The sequence below is a fragment of the Ambystoma mexicanum genome, chromosome 2q (genome assembly GCF_040938575.1).
Source record: "Ambystoma mexicanum isolate Mex_15411 chromosome 2q, UKY_AmexF1_1, whole genome shotgun sequence".
NCBI lineage: Eukaryota > Metazoa > Chordata > Amphibia > Caudata > Ambystomatidae > Ambystoma > Ambystoma mexicanum.
The window spans coordinates 717,132,164-717,147,860 of NC_090924.1; positions in this window are offsets into that span (position 1 = coordinate 717,132,164).

Genomic DNA, 15,697 nt, shown 5'->3' on the forward strand with positions numbered 1-15,697 from the left:
TGTGTTCCGGATGAAAAGGGCAAAATTCTGTGGGAAGCAGACACATGATCCTACAGCAATGGGGTTTGGAGGAGCATCTGCTACACAAAATATGTAATCTGTATATATGATTGTTATAGAGGTTGAACATGTGGAAATATGTATTGTACCAAAAGTAGATTTTGTGTTCCAGGAACTAGGGGTGGATTCTAAGCCTCATAAACCCACACCATAAAGCTGACACCCTGTTTTTCTCCTCCTATCAAGGAAGAGAGGAGACCCTGACCAATCCCTGTCAAAGGGGCGAGCTTAGAATAAACCAGCACACACACCCCTTTATCATAAGCATAAATAGAGACATCAGAGGGCAGAAAACAGACAGACAGATTCACCCACTAGCCGAATGCTGGCGGAGCACCCTGCTGCAGAACTTTCCATCTTCCTTGCTCCAGACTCTAGAAACTAGGCAAAGCAGAACCCATTGCATAGCTGAACAATTTTCAGCTAGGACTTAAATTTCCAAAACCAGAACCAACCCCAGAAACCTAAGGGGAACATCAAACATACCGCCAGGCTGTGCTGTACGGCTTGCCTGCTGAACTAATTATCATCAGAACCAAAAGATCCAATCCAGTCCTGTGCCATGCTTTGACCAGAGTGTGTTGCAGATCAGATTCAGTCCTGTGCCGTGCGGTGTCCAGAGCACCTTGACGCTGCCCAAATCCGATGTGCCCAGCAGTCTGACCTGACCAGAGTCCCTGACCAGAATCCCTGACCAGAATCCTGACGGTTCCGTTTAAAAACATATTTAGTGAGTATCTAAAGATAGAACTGTGTCACTAACCTATGTACCTTGCTTAGTTAATCCCTATCTTAAATCCATCCTATCTTGTCTTCAGAACCTGCATTGTTAGGAGTACTTTTGAATTGCCTGAACTCTCTAATCTATACCTCCTATCTTCCTCTGTGCTAGTTTTGTTAAAACTATCTCTGTGCTGATCTTTTCTCATCTGAAGAAGGCGGGACCACTGCAGGCAGTCGCCCTGATCAAGTGGCTGTGTTCCTGTGTGGTATTTGTTGTCTTCATAGTTATCCTCTAGTGTAAGAAATCCTTTCTGTCATTTTAAAAGTGCATTCCCGTTTTTCCATACTTGCGCCTAACTCGAAAAACAACCTCCACTAAAACGTCCATAATTTCCTCAGTTTTTGTGGTAGAAACAAAATTTCAACTTCTGCTTGTAGCTAACATCCACAGCTTTAATTCGCATCTAATCTACATAGTTATCCCATTATCGTTATTATCGCGTAGTAAAAGGTTTGCCGCAGATTTCGTTTTAGGGAAATTCTTACACGTGCAAAACAGCTTATGATTGCCCCCGACCTTTATTTTAAGATTTCAACTTGTTTCTTGGTATTGAATCATTGCTAGTGTTTGTGCGCAACCATCCAAAGTGGCTCCCATGAGAATTTAAACAATTTCAGCAATTTGAACCATATTTAGTGTTTTTACCCAATCCGTTCTCAAGCCATAAAAGGCTGCGGCGCCGTTAAACACTTGGCGCCTTACTACGAGGTCCCTTTGCGGGACCCGACCTGAACGGCTGGTCTAGACCAGCCGTTAAAGTAGGGACCCGCAAAGGGACCTTGGTGCTAAGTACGGTACCGTACTTAGCACCTTCCCCATTCCCATAGAGCCCTATGGGGCAAAAATGGGAATGGGGAAGGGCCATGGTCCAATGGGGAATTACCGCCCCGCCAACCTTGGAATGGGGTGGTAATTCCCCATTGAACCATGGCGGACCCGTTACAACACCGGCACCAACCATGGTGCTAATAGCGGTGTTGTAATGAGGGCCCTTGTGTATTAAAGAGATTATTTATTGTTACATCACCCCATTGGCGATCATTGTGTACCCATTAAAACATAGCATGATTAAATTGTGATTACAAAGATAAATATTTTAACTTGGCAAACCAGCCTGATTCCTGGTTCAGTGCGAGCGGGGGGGGGGGGGTTCCAGAAGAGGGGCGTGATATGAGTTGTACATCGTTCAGAATAAAAGAACTTTTAGACATAAATAAATAAGGATTTCAGTTGTGCATTACACGCTAGGTATTGACTTGGGTGTGTGCCGGATTGAAATCACTTCCAGATTGGGGGCTCGTCACGAGATCCTGAATTAGACATACCACTTGTGACAGTCTAACACAGCATGCTGACTGACGGGGTACATACACCTTGTTGGGCTACCACATTGTACTACACTATAAAAACACCCTTCAATAGAAACACTCAAAGGAGTTTGGCCTGTTTTGCAAAGGTAAAAGTAACCCTGAGATAAGTCAGAAGGAAATTAATATTTCCAGAATGGCGACCCCAGTGGAAATTAATATGGCAAAAGAACACCTACTGCACACATTGTTTGTCAGGGTTGAATGGGTTGAGCAGGATGAGAATGTTTGGCTGCAAGAAACCAAACAACAAATCACTGCCATAGAATTAGATGCATGACAGGACCAGGGTCCATTACACCAGGCACTTAGTGACCTGTACATGGCCTCAAGGGTAAAAGAAGAGCAATGTAAAATTGCCAAAATAGCGGCGTACCTGTACCTCCACATTGGAGTAATACAGGAAAAATATGCTGAAAACCTAGTCCTGGCAACAAGACAAGTACAATCCCTAGAGAAGACCCAAACTGATCTGGAATCTGCAGAGCAAAGGCTACAACAGAGCCAAGATTCAGAGAGAGAAAACAGACAGTACCTGACAAAAGCAAAAGAAGATCTGGATCTCCTGCAGCAAGAGAGGGTAGAGCAAGACACCAAGTTACTGACACTGAAAAAAGAGTGTCAAGAAAGGTTGGACTCTTTAAAACAGAGCCAACAAAAACTGGTGCAGCAATTAACTTTTAATAGAGTTTGCGCAGAACAGGTGGTCGTCTTACAAGACCAGATAGACCAATTAAAAGAAGAAAATAATAAATTAATTCTTAAAGACCTTGAATCCCAAACAGAGTTTGATGAAGAGCGCCAGAAAGCTGGTGCATTCAAAAAACGGAGGGACGACCTAGCTGCACAGAGGGGTACTCTAATTCAGGAAAGGGACGCCTTAGGCCAGGAAGTCAGCCATTTAAAAACCGAGGTGGAAGAAAATCACCTGGCCCTTCAGGGACTGGGTGAACTAAAAATGGACTATGAAAAGCTGTTAGAGCACACCAGGAGGGTGGAAGATGGTCTGGCAAAGAATGACCAGGCCAGTAAGGACAGAACTCAGGAGGTGAACCTCCTACAGCATAAATTGGCCCAACACTTCCAAAGCAGGCAGGAAGCACAGAGAGACAATGAGGCTCTCTGTCGGAAAAATGACAGGCTCCATAGACAGGTAGCCATGCAGGAACAATTAATAGAGACCAGTAAGGCCTTAATAGAAGAACAAAGGGGTCAGATCCTTGCATGCCATCTGGGAGTAGGGGCTGGGAGAGATGAGGTTAGATGGGAGAGGGAAACCCCTGAGCATAACCTCAATTACCCTGGCACCAGAGACTTTAATCTATTCAATTCCATGGACTCTGCCACCCCCATGCCCACTGGCACACATGAGCCAAGCGCTGCGGGGATGGTAGACCTTCAACCCAAGGGGAAATATGGGGCTAATAGGTCAGCGCCTCCCAGAAATGGATGGGCGGGCATCTATGTACAGGTTCCCAAGTGCTAGGGCCATTGTTTCTGATCAGTGAGACTCCAGTGAGGGGAGAATCAGAGAAATGGATCCTCTGAAATATAACTTACCCAGAGATCAGACGGTAAAATTTGGTGGGGAACTCCATGAGACTAGGCCCACTAAGAGCATACTAAAAACCTCTTCCCAGCTAGGACAGTGGGAGAGGGGGGTTCTCAGCCAATCCTTGGAGCAAGGAAGAGTCAGAAGACTCTTCTGAGCGCCACAGGTCCCTAGAAACTAGGCCCCCACATTCTGCCAGCTATTCCCAAGCTCGCAGAATCTGGGAGAGCCCAGAAGACCAGACAGCCACCTCTGGTAGCAGTGCCTCTGAGTCAGAGGATGAGTGGACCAATGTGACAAGAACTAAAAAGGCTAACAAAGTTAAGAGGGCTTTACTCAAGGATCCCCTGAAACAAATCAAAGGTATTAGGAGCGTCATCACGCCCAATCACAAAAATGCTAAATATTCGGTTTGGGAGCACCTTGAATTATTTGAGCAGATGATGGAAACTTTCCATCTGAAGGACAGCCAAAGCTGTATTCAGATGTAAAGTGGACATTTTCTCCGGAGTACTCCAGCTTCTTTGTGGGGCTGGAGGATCAGAACCATTCCAGATGGTCCACCTATAGGGCGGCCAGCCTGAAACATGTTTCCACTCATAGGAACCCTCAAGAGGCTCGCAAGGCAGCCTACAACTTACAGTGTGGGGAAGACCAGGCCATACAAGAATTTGTTCGGGAATTGAAATGCGCCTTTACGCAGACCACTAGAAGGGTGCGCACTGACAGTAAGGAATTTGTGAACACCTTCTTTCATGCTCTCCCTAAGTATATTATGACCCTGCTAGTGAGGGACTTTCATGAGAAAAGATCACTAGACTGGGTCATTGAACAAGCAACATGCATCTATGAAGTACAGAAGCCGTTGGAAAATAAAAATAGTAGCAAAAACCCCAAAACAACTAACACCCCTGCTGCTGCTAAGGTGGAGGAGGTGAAGGTTGCCCCCATTTTAGATCTGGATATGGGGGGGGGCCGAAGAACCTTCCCACGCAGAATCCAACCAACTCCAAACCCAGAAGGCCCTCGGGCCAATCCCAAACAGGGAGTCAGGGAGGTACCCCACAAATGGGACCCCTAACTCCCCTGACTACATCAGCCCATGCTACAAGGGAAATAGACCCATCCTGGGGTATGTGTGGACTCCTCCATCCCAAGAGGGGGGGGGATTCAACCAGACAACTGGAAACCCAGGAAACTTCATTCCTCACTTTCCCCCAGAGGGCAGTAACCCCACAAATGCCAGACCAAATTTCTTTCCCCGATACCCGCCAAACTTCAACCCCCAAAACAACCCATTCTTCTTTCCCCACTTTCCTGAGCCCAGACAGCCAACCCGGGAGAGGAGGCCTGTGTGGTATTTGTTGTCTTCATAGTTATCCTCCTAGTGAACGACCTTCACTAAAACTTCCATACCTTCCTCAGTTTGTGTGCTAGAAACAAAATTTCAACTTCTGCTTGTAGCTAACATCCACATCTTTAATTCACATTCCAAATCCACATAGTTATCCCGTTATTGCAATTATCGCGTAGTGAAAAGTTTGCAGCGAATTTCGTTTTAGGGAAATTTTTACACGTGAAAAACAGCTTATTATTGCTCCCGACCTTAATTTTAGGATTTCAACTTGTTTCTTGGTATTGAATCATTGCTAGTGTTTGTGCGCAACCATCCAAAGCAGCTCCCATAAGAATTTAAACAATTTCAGCAATTTGAACCATATTTAGTGTTTTTACCCAATCCGTTCTCAAGATAACTTTAAAACCATTCTGACCGCTTGCCAATCAATTCTGTTTTTCTCTTGTGTTGCTGGGGGGGAATTGGGATTGATATTTTGTTTGAATTCTGCCATTCCTGAATACCTGCTCTCTCCTCTTATCTCTTTACCTTGCCTGTTGGGGGGTTGAGGGGTCCGCAGGGGGAAATAGTAACCACACTGCTATTTGATCTGAACACACACCAAAGTATTATTTCTGTGCTGAATTGTTTTGCTGAATATTACTCCTTGTGTATTAAAGAGATTATTTAGTGTTACATAACCCCATTGGTGATCATTGTGCACCCATTAAAACATAGTATGATTAAATTGTGAATACATAAATAAATATTTTAACTTGGCAAACCAGCCTGGTTCCTGGTTCAGTGTGACCCGAGGGGTTCCAGGAGAGGGGCGTGATATGAGTGGTGCATCGTTCAGAATAAAATAACCTTTAGACATAAATAAATAAGGATTTCAATTGTGCATTACATGCTAGGCATTGACTTGGGTGTGTGCCGGATTGAAATCACTTACATTAGCCCCTGGTGTGCAAGCAGCCACTAATGCAAAGTGGTTGGAAATTGTAAGGTGGGAGGTGGTGCGACTTGCTAATATCACATAAAAGGTCCTCAATGCCATGAAAGAAGAGCTCAAGGCCCTCGGGTAATGGCATTACAAAATAGGTTCATCATCAACCTCTTCACTGCCAAGAGGGAGGGGTCTGCAAAAAGAACAGAGCCAGCTTTTGCACTTATGGGCCACTCCACAATCTAGACAATGGCTCTTTAAGTATTGCTATGAAAGCCCTCCACAATCTGCGGACTGGAATGGAAAAGGAAGGAGGGATTGTGGAGGGGCAATACTGGCTGCTTTACTTATTTGGATTTAACAAGGGGGGGGCCTGGGAGTCCCTCTGATATGTTTGGGATATTTCTTCTCTGTGAAAGATAGTGAGCTAAAGACTCTGGGTAAGTCTCTTGTAACCAGGACTAATGTCTGGCAGAGAGACTCCCAGGACCCCCCTTGTCAATTTGCTTTACTTATTTTCCTGGATGCCTACCTCCTATTCGCATCTTGTTACTTATAGTTTTTTGTTCCTGCCAGCTACTCATCGCATGTTGTGCCAAGACAGCATCCAGTGGTCCTAGAATAATTGTCCCTACAAGTAAGAACAGGTGAGGCTACACCCCTTTGGAAACGCATGCAAACAAACTGACAGGTGTGACACTCAGGTTGAACACTGGATGGTGCAAACAGAGCACCGAATATGCCCCATGGTACGGTTTGGTCCCTTCCCCCAGACCTCAAAAACTATTTAGTGGAATATTGATCTTACAGCAGATGGAGATTGTAGCTTCTTGAGATGTACCCCTGGGAGTATGAGAGGGCTGGATGAAACTTGCGCAATGTGAGCAGAATTTGGTTGCCAATAGATTGATATGATTGGGCAAAGAAACGGGAACTGGAAGAGAAACAAGCAGCTAAAAGATTAGTTAATTGACTAACGAATGGGGTAATGTTTGGATGCAAGTTCAATGCCCCAAACATGAGAGAAAGTACAACTAAACTCCTATAGCATGGAACAATAGCCATACTAATTACTAGTGCCAGTGTTTTTTGTTATCATGGCCAGCATTCATTCCATGCGTAGACTTCATTTAGTCCAGACATAATGTATAATGTATTTTAGGGTATAGGCCCGAGTGGTATAGTGGGCATTTGCTAGTTAACAGTTGTTGAATTGGATTGAGACACACGTATACTTGTGGCAGGCACCCTTTTGTATTGAAGGAAGCTTTTTATTTAGTTACTATGAGTAAATCAGTGCAAGTAATAAGGGAAATACATGCAGGGTTTATCTATTTATTTATTACATTTGTTATACGCCCAAACCCGGAGGTATCACAGCGTAGTTACAGACAGTTTAGTATTACATTCATTCGAGATTTTACATTAGTGGCTGTGGGAGGTTGGGGGGTGAACAGACAACACAACAAAATGAGTCAGGTACATGATGCTTAATACTGATGTTATGAAGGGATGTCTGGGTAGGTTAGAATTGGTTGAATAGGCAGGTTTCCAGTGACTTTTTGAATTGCTGGTGTGAGACTTAATTCTTGATGTAAGACGGGAGGGCATTCAAATGTTTAGAAGCTAGGACTTTGAATCTGCTTCCTCCCGCTCTTGAGCTTTTGAAACGTGGGATTTCTAGGAGAGAGTAGTTCCTAGATCTAAGGGGTCTGGTGAGGAGTTTTTTCATGACTGTGTTGTTGAGGTATTTAGGGGCTGTGTTCATGATGCATCTATGTGTGATACATAAGGTTTTAAATACAATTCTGGCTTTAATGGGTAGCCAGTGGTTATTTCTCCTGATGATGGAGATGTGCTCGGACTTTTTTATGCCTAGTGCTGCTCGAAGGGCTTTGTTTTGCATGAGTTGGAGTTTGGACAGATTGGAGTTGGAGGTACCTAGGAGAAGTATATTACAGTAGTCAAGTTTTGAGAGTATGAGGGCTCTTGCTAGGGTGATGCAGTTTTCAGGCGAAAGGAATTTGTGACTCAAGGAGATACGTTTTGCTGTGTAGGAGGTGGCTGAAGAGAGGGCGTTTAATTGTTTTGTCATAGTTAGGTTGGCATCTAGGTAGACGCCGAGGGTTTTGACCTACTTGAGTATGGGGATTGTGGTGCCATCAATGATGAATGAGACATAGGCGGGCTGGCGAGAGTTAATTCTCCCATGGGATCCGACTATGCGTAACTCTGTTTTATCATCATTGAGGCAGAGGCTGTTGTGTGCCATCCAATTCTGAATTAAGGCATACATTTGGTTGATGATCAGAGAGTCTGGCTCGGGTTGCCCGACAGAGGGATGAGGATCTGGGTGTCATATGCAAAGTTAGTGTAGATGACACCCATGGCATCCAGGGTTGTGAATAGTAGCTTAGTATACGCATTGTAAAAGGTGGGGGATAAGCAAGATCCTTGGGGAACGCCTAGGGGGACAAAAATGGGGTCCGCTGATTCTTTGCCAATAGAAACTCTAGAAGATGTTCTGTCGGCTAAAAATGATTTCTCCCATTTGGTGGCATCGTTGGAAAGGTTAAAGTTGTTGGACAGAATGGCGCAAAGTTTATAATGGTCGACAAAGTCGAACGCCGCAGAGAGATCTAGCAGCATTAGAAGATAGAGTTTGCCTGTGGCTCTGGTGGCATCCACTTGTATTTTCAGGTCCAGGAGTGCCGTTTCGGTGCTGTGGTTCAGGCAAAATCCTGATGGTCTGGTGCCTAGTAGATGGTGTTGTTCTAAGTGGTTTTGGATTTGGGTATATGCTATTTTATCAATTATTTTCAATAGGAATGGGACCGTTGTTATGGGCTGAGGTGAGGTTATGAGGTTATGGGTGGGGACGGCGGGGACAAGAGTTGGTTTTCTCAGGAGGGGAATTGGTATTCTTTGCAGCTAGACACTTTTAATTTGACTATAGTGTCTAGTGCTGTCTCTTGTGAGACGGGGTGAAATGAAATGGTTTGTATGGATTGGCAGTGGAGGGCTCTTCTAAGATGGTGGGCAGTGTTTTACCTGCAAGGATTAGTTTTTTGTTGGCAATTTTATTTTGTAGGAGAGCTATTTTGGATGCTAGTGCTTCTTGGATTGTGGTACACCAGGTTTTGCTGCCATTGATGGGGAGACTAGTTCCTCATTGAACCAGAAACTGGTGCGTTTATCTGGTCTCCGAGTTTTGGTTGTAATGGGAGCTAGTGAGTTGATGGTGGCAGAGAGGCATTTGTGGTAGCTATCTGCCAGATTAATAGGTTTGTTGCTATCTGGGGTGATGGAGGCCAGTGCTTCTCTGAGGACTGGAGAGAGGTTATCCGCTGAGAGTTTTTTGATGTTTCTGGTTTCATAGGTATCAGGTTTTTCAGTCATGCTAGGGTCTGTGGAGTTGTTGCAAGGGGTGAAGCTAATGATGTGGTGGCCAGACCAGTCACTAGGCAGGATGGAGTGAATAGAAATTTGGGTGTTAAGAGCTAAGACCCTTGGTTACATTAGCTAGGGTTTTGCCAGTTTAATTTAGACCTCATAGGAAGCTGTAGCTTTTGGGTGCCCCAGCTGATTAGGCTGTAGTCTTAGCTTTAGTTTTCTTTAGTGAGTTACATTTCATTCCTGTTCTCCCCAGTCAGTCCACAGATGGTGTCAACATCCTGGAAGGTGGTGTGAAATACTGTGCAGTGATTGGTTAATGTTGTAGGGCCTAGCTGTAAGCCGGGATTCTGACCACAACTGCAATATATCCACTCTCACCATCTCACCCCAAATCTGGTCAGATCACCATCTAATCTCATTCTCCTTGGACACTGTCACCCCTAAACTGCAACAACCGTGTGCACCACCTGCACTTACCAGAAACAAAAAAAACATGACACTAGACAAACTACTTCCCGGCATCATGCCCACTTTGGACGCTTTACCTGACAACCTTAACCCTAACAGCCTAGTGGAAGAATTTAACAACATCATGAACAAAACCCTTGACGACATCGCACCACTAAAGCTCAGAAACAGCAAACCACAGAGCCACCTGAACAACTGGTTCACCCCTCTCCTAAAAAATCTGAGATTAGAGAAAAGGAAATGGGAAAATACGTGGAAAACTAACCCCACTCCATAAACTGAAACTAGTTAACATCTCTTCTCACTACAAAAAAGAAATCATTTTAGCTAAACAAGAGACTTACAATAACAGAATTACACAAGCTAATTCAAGCACAAAAGAACTGTTCGCCATACTCAGAGAACTGGAAAACCCAATAACACCTCAAGATAACTGTCTTAAAGATAAAAAATGGTGCTCTGAAATCCAGCACACTCTCTCTAACAAAGTCCGAAACCTTCAAAAGAAAATAGAACTAAAACGTGAGACATTAGCGTCTAATATATTACCGCCTACTAAGACACTCCCTAACTTCAAACCCACTACGCAATTCCACTTCTCCAAAGTCTCCATACTAGAAGTAGAGAAAGTAATACTCGGTCTAAAACCCTCCAACTGCAAAGGAGACCTATGTCCAGCACAACTCATCAAAGATGCCGCACGAGATCTAGCACCATTTATTACTAAGTTAATTAATGCCTCCTTTACCACAGGCATTATCCCCAGTAACTTAAAAAGAGTCTTGGGTGCTCCCACTCTTAAAAAAGGCTACTTTAGATCCCACTATACCTACCAATTATAGACCTATTACTACGGTACCGTTCCTTTTGAAGATCCTGGACAAGGTGGCATATATCCAAATCCAGAATTTCCTGGAACAAAACCAACTATTAGGCTCCCGACAATCTGGCTTCCGCCCTCTTCACGGCACAGAAACTGCATTGATTGACCTTAAAGCTCAAATAGACAAAGTACGAGATTCTGGAAAACCAGCACTCCTCCTGCTACTAGACCTATCGGCCGCTTTTGATTTAGTGGACCATAAAGTATTATGTAACCACCTAGCTTCTGCAGCACACTTCTCCACTGAGGCCATAGCATGGATACAATCTTTCCTTAGTGACCGCACCATGAGGGTTTTCTCACCTACAGCAGCTGCAGACCCCATCCCTATTACCTGCGGTGTGCCACAGGGATCGTGCGTTTCACCAACGCTATATAACATATTCACTAAGCCCCTGTTTGATGATTTGGACCATCTGGGTATCACGTATACTAACTACGCTGACGATACCCAGATCCTCCTCCCACTCACGGGGGTTTACGAAAAAGATCTAGCACTGGTGAACAAAATATACAGCATCGTTCAGGCATGGATGGCAACCCATGGATTATGCCTGAACGATGATAAAACTGAACTTCTTATCCTAGGCACCGCACCCCTCATCAATAAACTAAGCACAAATTACTCCTCCTTTATCATAGATGGGAACTGCATACAAGTTGCTAAAGAAGTCAAAACATTAGGGATCTACCTTGATTCTACCTTATCATTCTCCAAACAGGTAAATTCCCTAGCTTCCTCAACAGCCTACACATGTAAGCTCATTAGAGCAGGAAAACAATTCCTATCCCAGCACAGTTGTCTAACACTAGCCAGAGCCCTTATCATCTCTAAACTAGATTTTTGTAACGCACTGTACATAGGAGCCACTAAATCCATCATCAACAAAATACAGATACAGCAAAACAAGTCCCTCCGAGCAGCATTGAACATCCCCAGGAGAGAACACATTACAGAAACAAGAAGGAAACGCAAATGGCTTTCCACCCATGAGAAAATCAGACTTAAAACTGCATCCCTCACATACAAATCTCTACACAACAAAGCCCCACAATACCTTAAGGACAGATTCACCAGATCACACTCCACAAGACAAACCAGACTTGCTTACACCAATCGCCTCCAAGTACCTTGTTTTAAACTGACCACCATAGGCGGAGCTAGCTTCCCAGTCAAAGCTGCTCAATTGTGGAACGAATTACCTACTACCGCGAGGCTAGAACATTCTTTTTCCAAATTCAGGCAAATTGTAATTAACTGGCTGACGACAGCTACTGCCAAATGAATATATGAAAATGCTTACGCCTGTCTGCTACACAGCATCTGTACCATATGATTGTAAACTTGTATTTGTAAACCTGCATCTGTAACTGGTAATTATCTGTAACATGTAACTGTAACCCGTAATTTATGCTCTAAGCTGTACATCTTCTTACTTTCTGCGCCCTTATACCCCAGGGTCCGGTGTGCATAATAAATACTAAACAAACAAACAAAGAAACAAAGGGCAGTATTCCTGTTTGTGTTCCAGACATTTGCTTAGCACCCTAGTGTTGAAGGATATATCTCTGTGAGAACAGGGTACTGCTGAGCTGTGGCCAGAAGGATTTTATCAGGTTGTAGCAGTATAGCTATAAAATCCTATACTGCCCCCAGTGAAAAATTGTCACTCATTTGGAACTGCTGTTAGCAGGGTAAATTAATCCCATAAATTAGAGAAATTAATTTCCAAAGAGTGGTGTCTTAGTGGTGTTTATTTTTTATCAAGTCACACGTTCTCATAGGAGCTAGGGAGGGACATGTACTAGAATGGCAACATGTTTCCAAATGTGAGTTGCAATATGTGCTGTCAATTGTGTGACCACAAGAGTAAGAGCCATCAGGGGGTGCCAAGTGTTCTGGTCGTATGGGAACATGATGTCTCAGACATTAGTTCATTGATCAAGTACTTGTTTGGGGATGGGGTAGAGTTGGGCCAATAGGGCCAACTAATGTATGGTATGGTATTGCTTAGAGGACTAATGACATTAACCAAGAGGATATTAGGGATTTGCGTGTGCCTTGTAATTGTTGCAACTTATTGCTTGTGATTTTTCCTTTATATAGTCCCATTTAATGTGGGCGTTTCCAATTAAGCTTGCTTCTTTCCCGACCGAAATTGCATGTAATAAATGTGTTTTTTCTTGCAGTTTGTGCACTCTTTATTTCTCCTTGGATTGTTTTTGCTGGTTTCAGTTCTGGCCATCGATACACTGATTTCTACATTGGGCGAGTGCATTTATATTCTGTATCACATGCGTGGCTGTTTTCATTTTCCCCCGTAACTTACATTAATCAAAGCCTCTTTTCGTCACTTATAAATCATATAGGGTAGCATTGTGTATGATATGATTTGCTATTTTATTTGTATCACGCTCGTACACAAGTGTTTAGGGTATTATGGGCCTCATTACATGGAAGGCGGTGAACCATGGCGCTATTAGTGCCATGGTTCATGCCGGTAAAATACTGGCACCGCCTTGGTGGAAAGGGGAATTACCGCCCCATTCCAAGGTTGGTGGGGTGGTAATTCCCCCTTCCACCATTGCCCTTCCCCATTCCCATTTTTGCCCCATAGGGCTCTATGGGAATGGGGAAGGCGCTAATTACGGTACCGCAAATTGCGGTACCGTAATTAGCTCCACTGGTCCCTTTGCGGGTTGGTTTTTAACACCTGCAAAAAGCAGGCTTTAAATTACCCAACCCGCAAAGGGACTTCGTAGTAAGGCGGTAAGGATTTACCGGTAATGGTAAAATACCGGTACCGGTAAACCCTTACCGCCTACCGTGTAATGAGGCCCTATGGGCCTCATTACACGGAAGGCGGTGAGCCATGGCGCTATTAGCGCCATGGCTCATGCTGGTAAAATACCGGCACCGCCTTGGCGGAAAGGGGATTTACCGCCCCATTCCAAGGTTGGAGCGGCGGTAAATCCCCCTTCCGCCATTGCCCTTCCCCATTCCCATTTCTGCCCCATAGGGCTCTATGGGAATGGGGAAGGCGTTAATTACGGCACCGCAATTTTGCAAAAAGCAGGCGTTAAAGCACCAACCCGCTAACGGACCTCGTAGTAAGGCGGTAATGGTTAACGGTCACCGTTACCATTAACGGTGGCCGTTAACCATTACCGCCTTCCGTGTAATGAGGCCCTATATCTTTCCATCACTTAACATCATTTTTAATTGATAGAAATTCTACACTCATGTACCTGACTGGAAATACCTTTTCCTCATAAAAACACAGACAGAACCCAACTCTCGCCACACTGCCTGCCATCTATTCTGCACTTCCATTATTTGCCACCTCTTTCTCTCCCATCCCCTATGAATGGATGACTGAACAACCCAAATGAGATGGTGGAGCTGAATACTATAACAGACATTACTATTTCATTATGCTCAACACCCATGATAGCATTTCTGGGAAACATTCTGAGATAATGTGCAATGCGAATATGCTGCAGCCTGCGAGCTCCTCACAATAACAAATGGCTAGAAGGGAAAATGTCAGCATGGTTGGAATTACCACATTTTTCTATTTTACTACTGTAACAATATTGACTTCTCATTTTCTTTAATCTGATTTTTTGTAACATGATAACATGTCGTTGGTTTGCCAGTCACAGTTTTCGCTGCTCCTAAAAAAAGCATAGGCTTTGAGAAATTATATGCCACGGGGTTACTAGTAGCTATAAACAGGGAAGGTTCAGTCGCTTGGAGGAAAATATCTCAATCATTGCTTTACTGTTTACGTTGTGAATAATGAGCTGCATAGGCATCTTGCCCTCCATGTAATCTCGGTTGTATGCTCTTCATTTTTAGTTTGAGCTATTATCTGGAAGTCTAGGCACTTTACACAATTAAGGATTTGGTACAATTTAAGTAAAGATGGGAAAACGACAATAACAGCATGATACAAAAAAGAAAAAGAGAAACCAACAAAATAAAAAAAGGTAAAGTTGAAGGTCAATTAGCATGATGCAGTGCTACAAGACAAAAAGCTATCATCTCCCAAACCAAAACAAACTCTGGGGGTCGCACATATAAAAAATAAGAAGTCAAAAGCTCATGCCGTAAAACACTTTGGTAAATCCAAGCTCATATGGCACCCTTCGAACCCCAGTTACTGTTCTAACATATGAAGCAATACTCAAGAGCTTTTCCTGACAAAATATCACTCTTAGGGGCTAACTATTCTGAAAGATTGAGTCACTGATAATTTTGACAGGTTGGGGGCCATGAGACTGAATGGGCCTCATTCCGAGTATGGCGGTAAGGGATAGCGGCCACCGGTAACGAGACCGGTGGCGGTAATCCCTTACCGCCATACTCCGAGTTCCCTCTGCGCCCCCTCGTCCTTAACGCCTGCTTTGAGCAGGTGTTAAAGTCGAGGGCGCAAAGGGGCCTCCAAGCCAATAACGGTGACCGTAATGAACGGTCACCGTTATTTGCATCTTCCCCATTCCCATTGAGCCCTATGGGGGCTCATTTGGGAATGGGGAAGAGCCTTGGTGAATGGGGAATTACCGCCCCGCCAACCTTGGAATGGGGCGGTGATTCCGCCATCCACCAAGGCGCTGCCAGTCCGGGTACGGCGCCAACCAAGGCGTTAATAGCGCCATTGGTTAGCGCCGTACTCGGAATGAGGCCCAATGAGTTGCGCAGGATTACGCAGTTTGGTTATGAGAGGAATCTGCGGTTTGAGCTCAGTCTGCTATTTCAGCACGTGATCGTACTGTCTCCCGGCATTGTTACAGAAAGGCAAAATTATCTGTGAATATTCTCATTAATGAATTGATTTGATATCCTCTTTTGTATCCATGACTTGGAAACTACACAAATCACATAACACACCATCATGA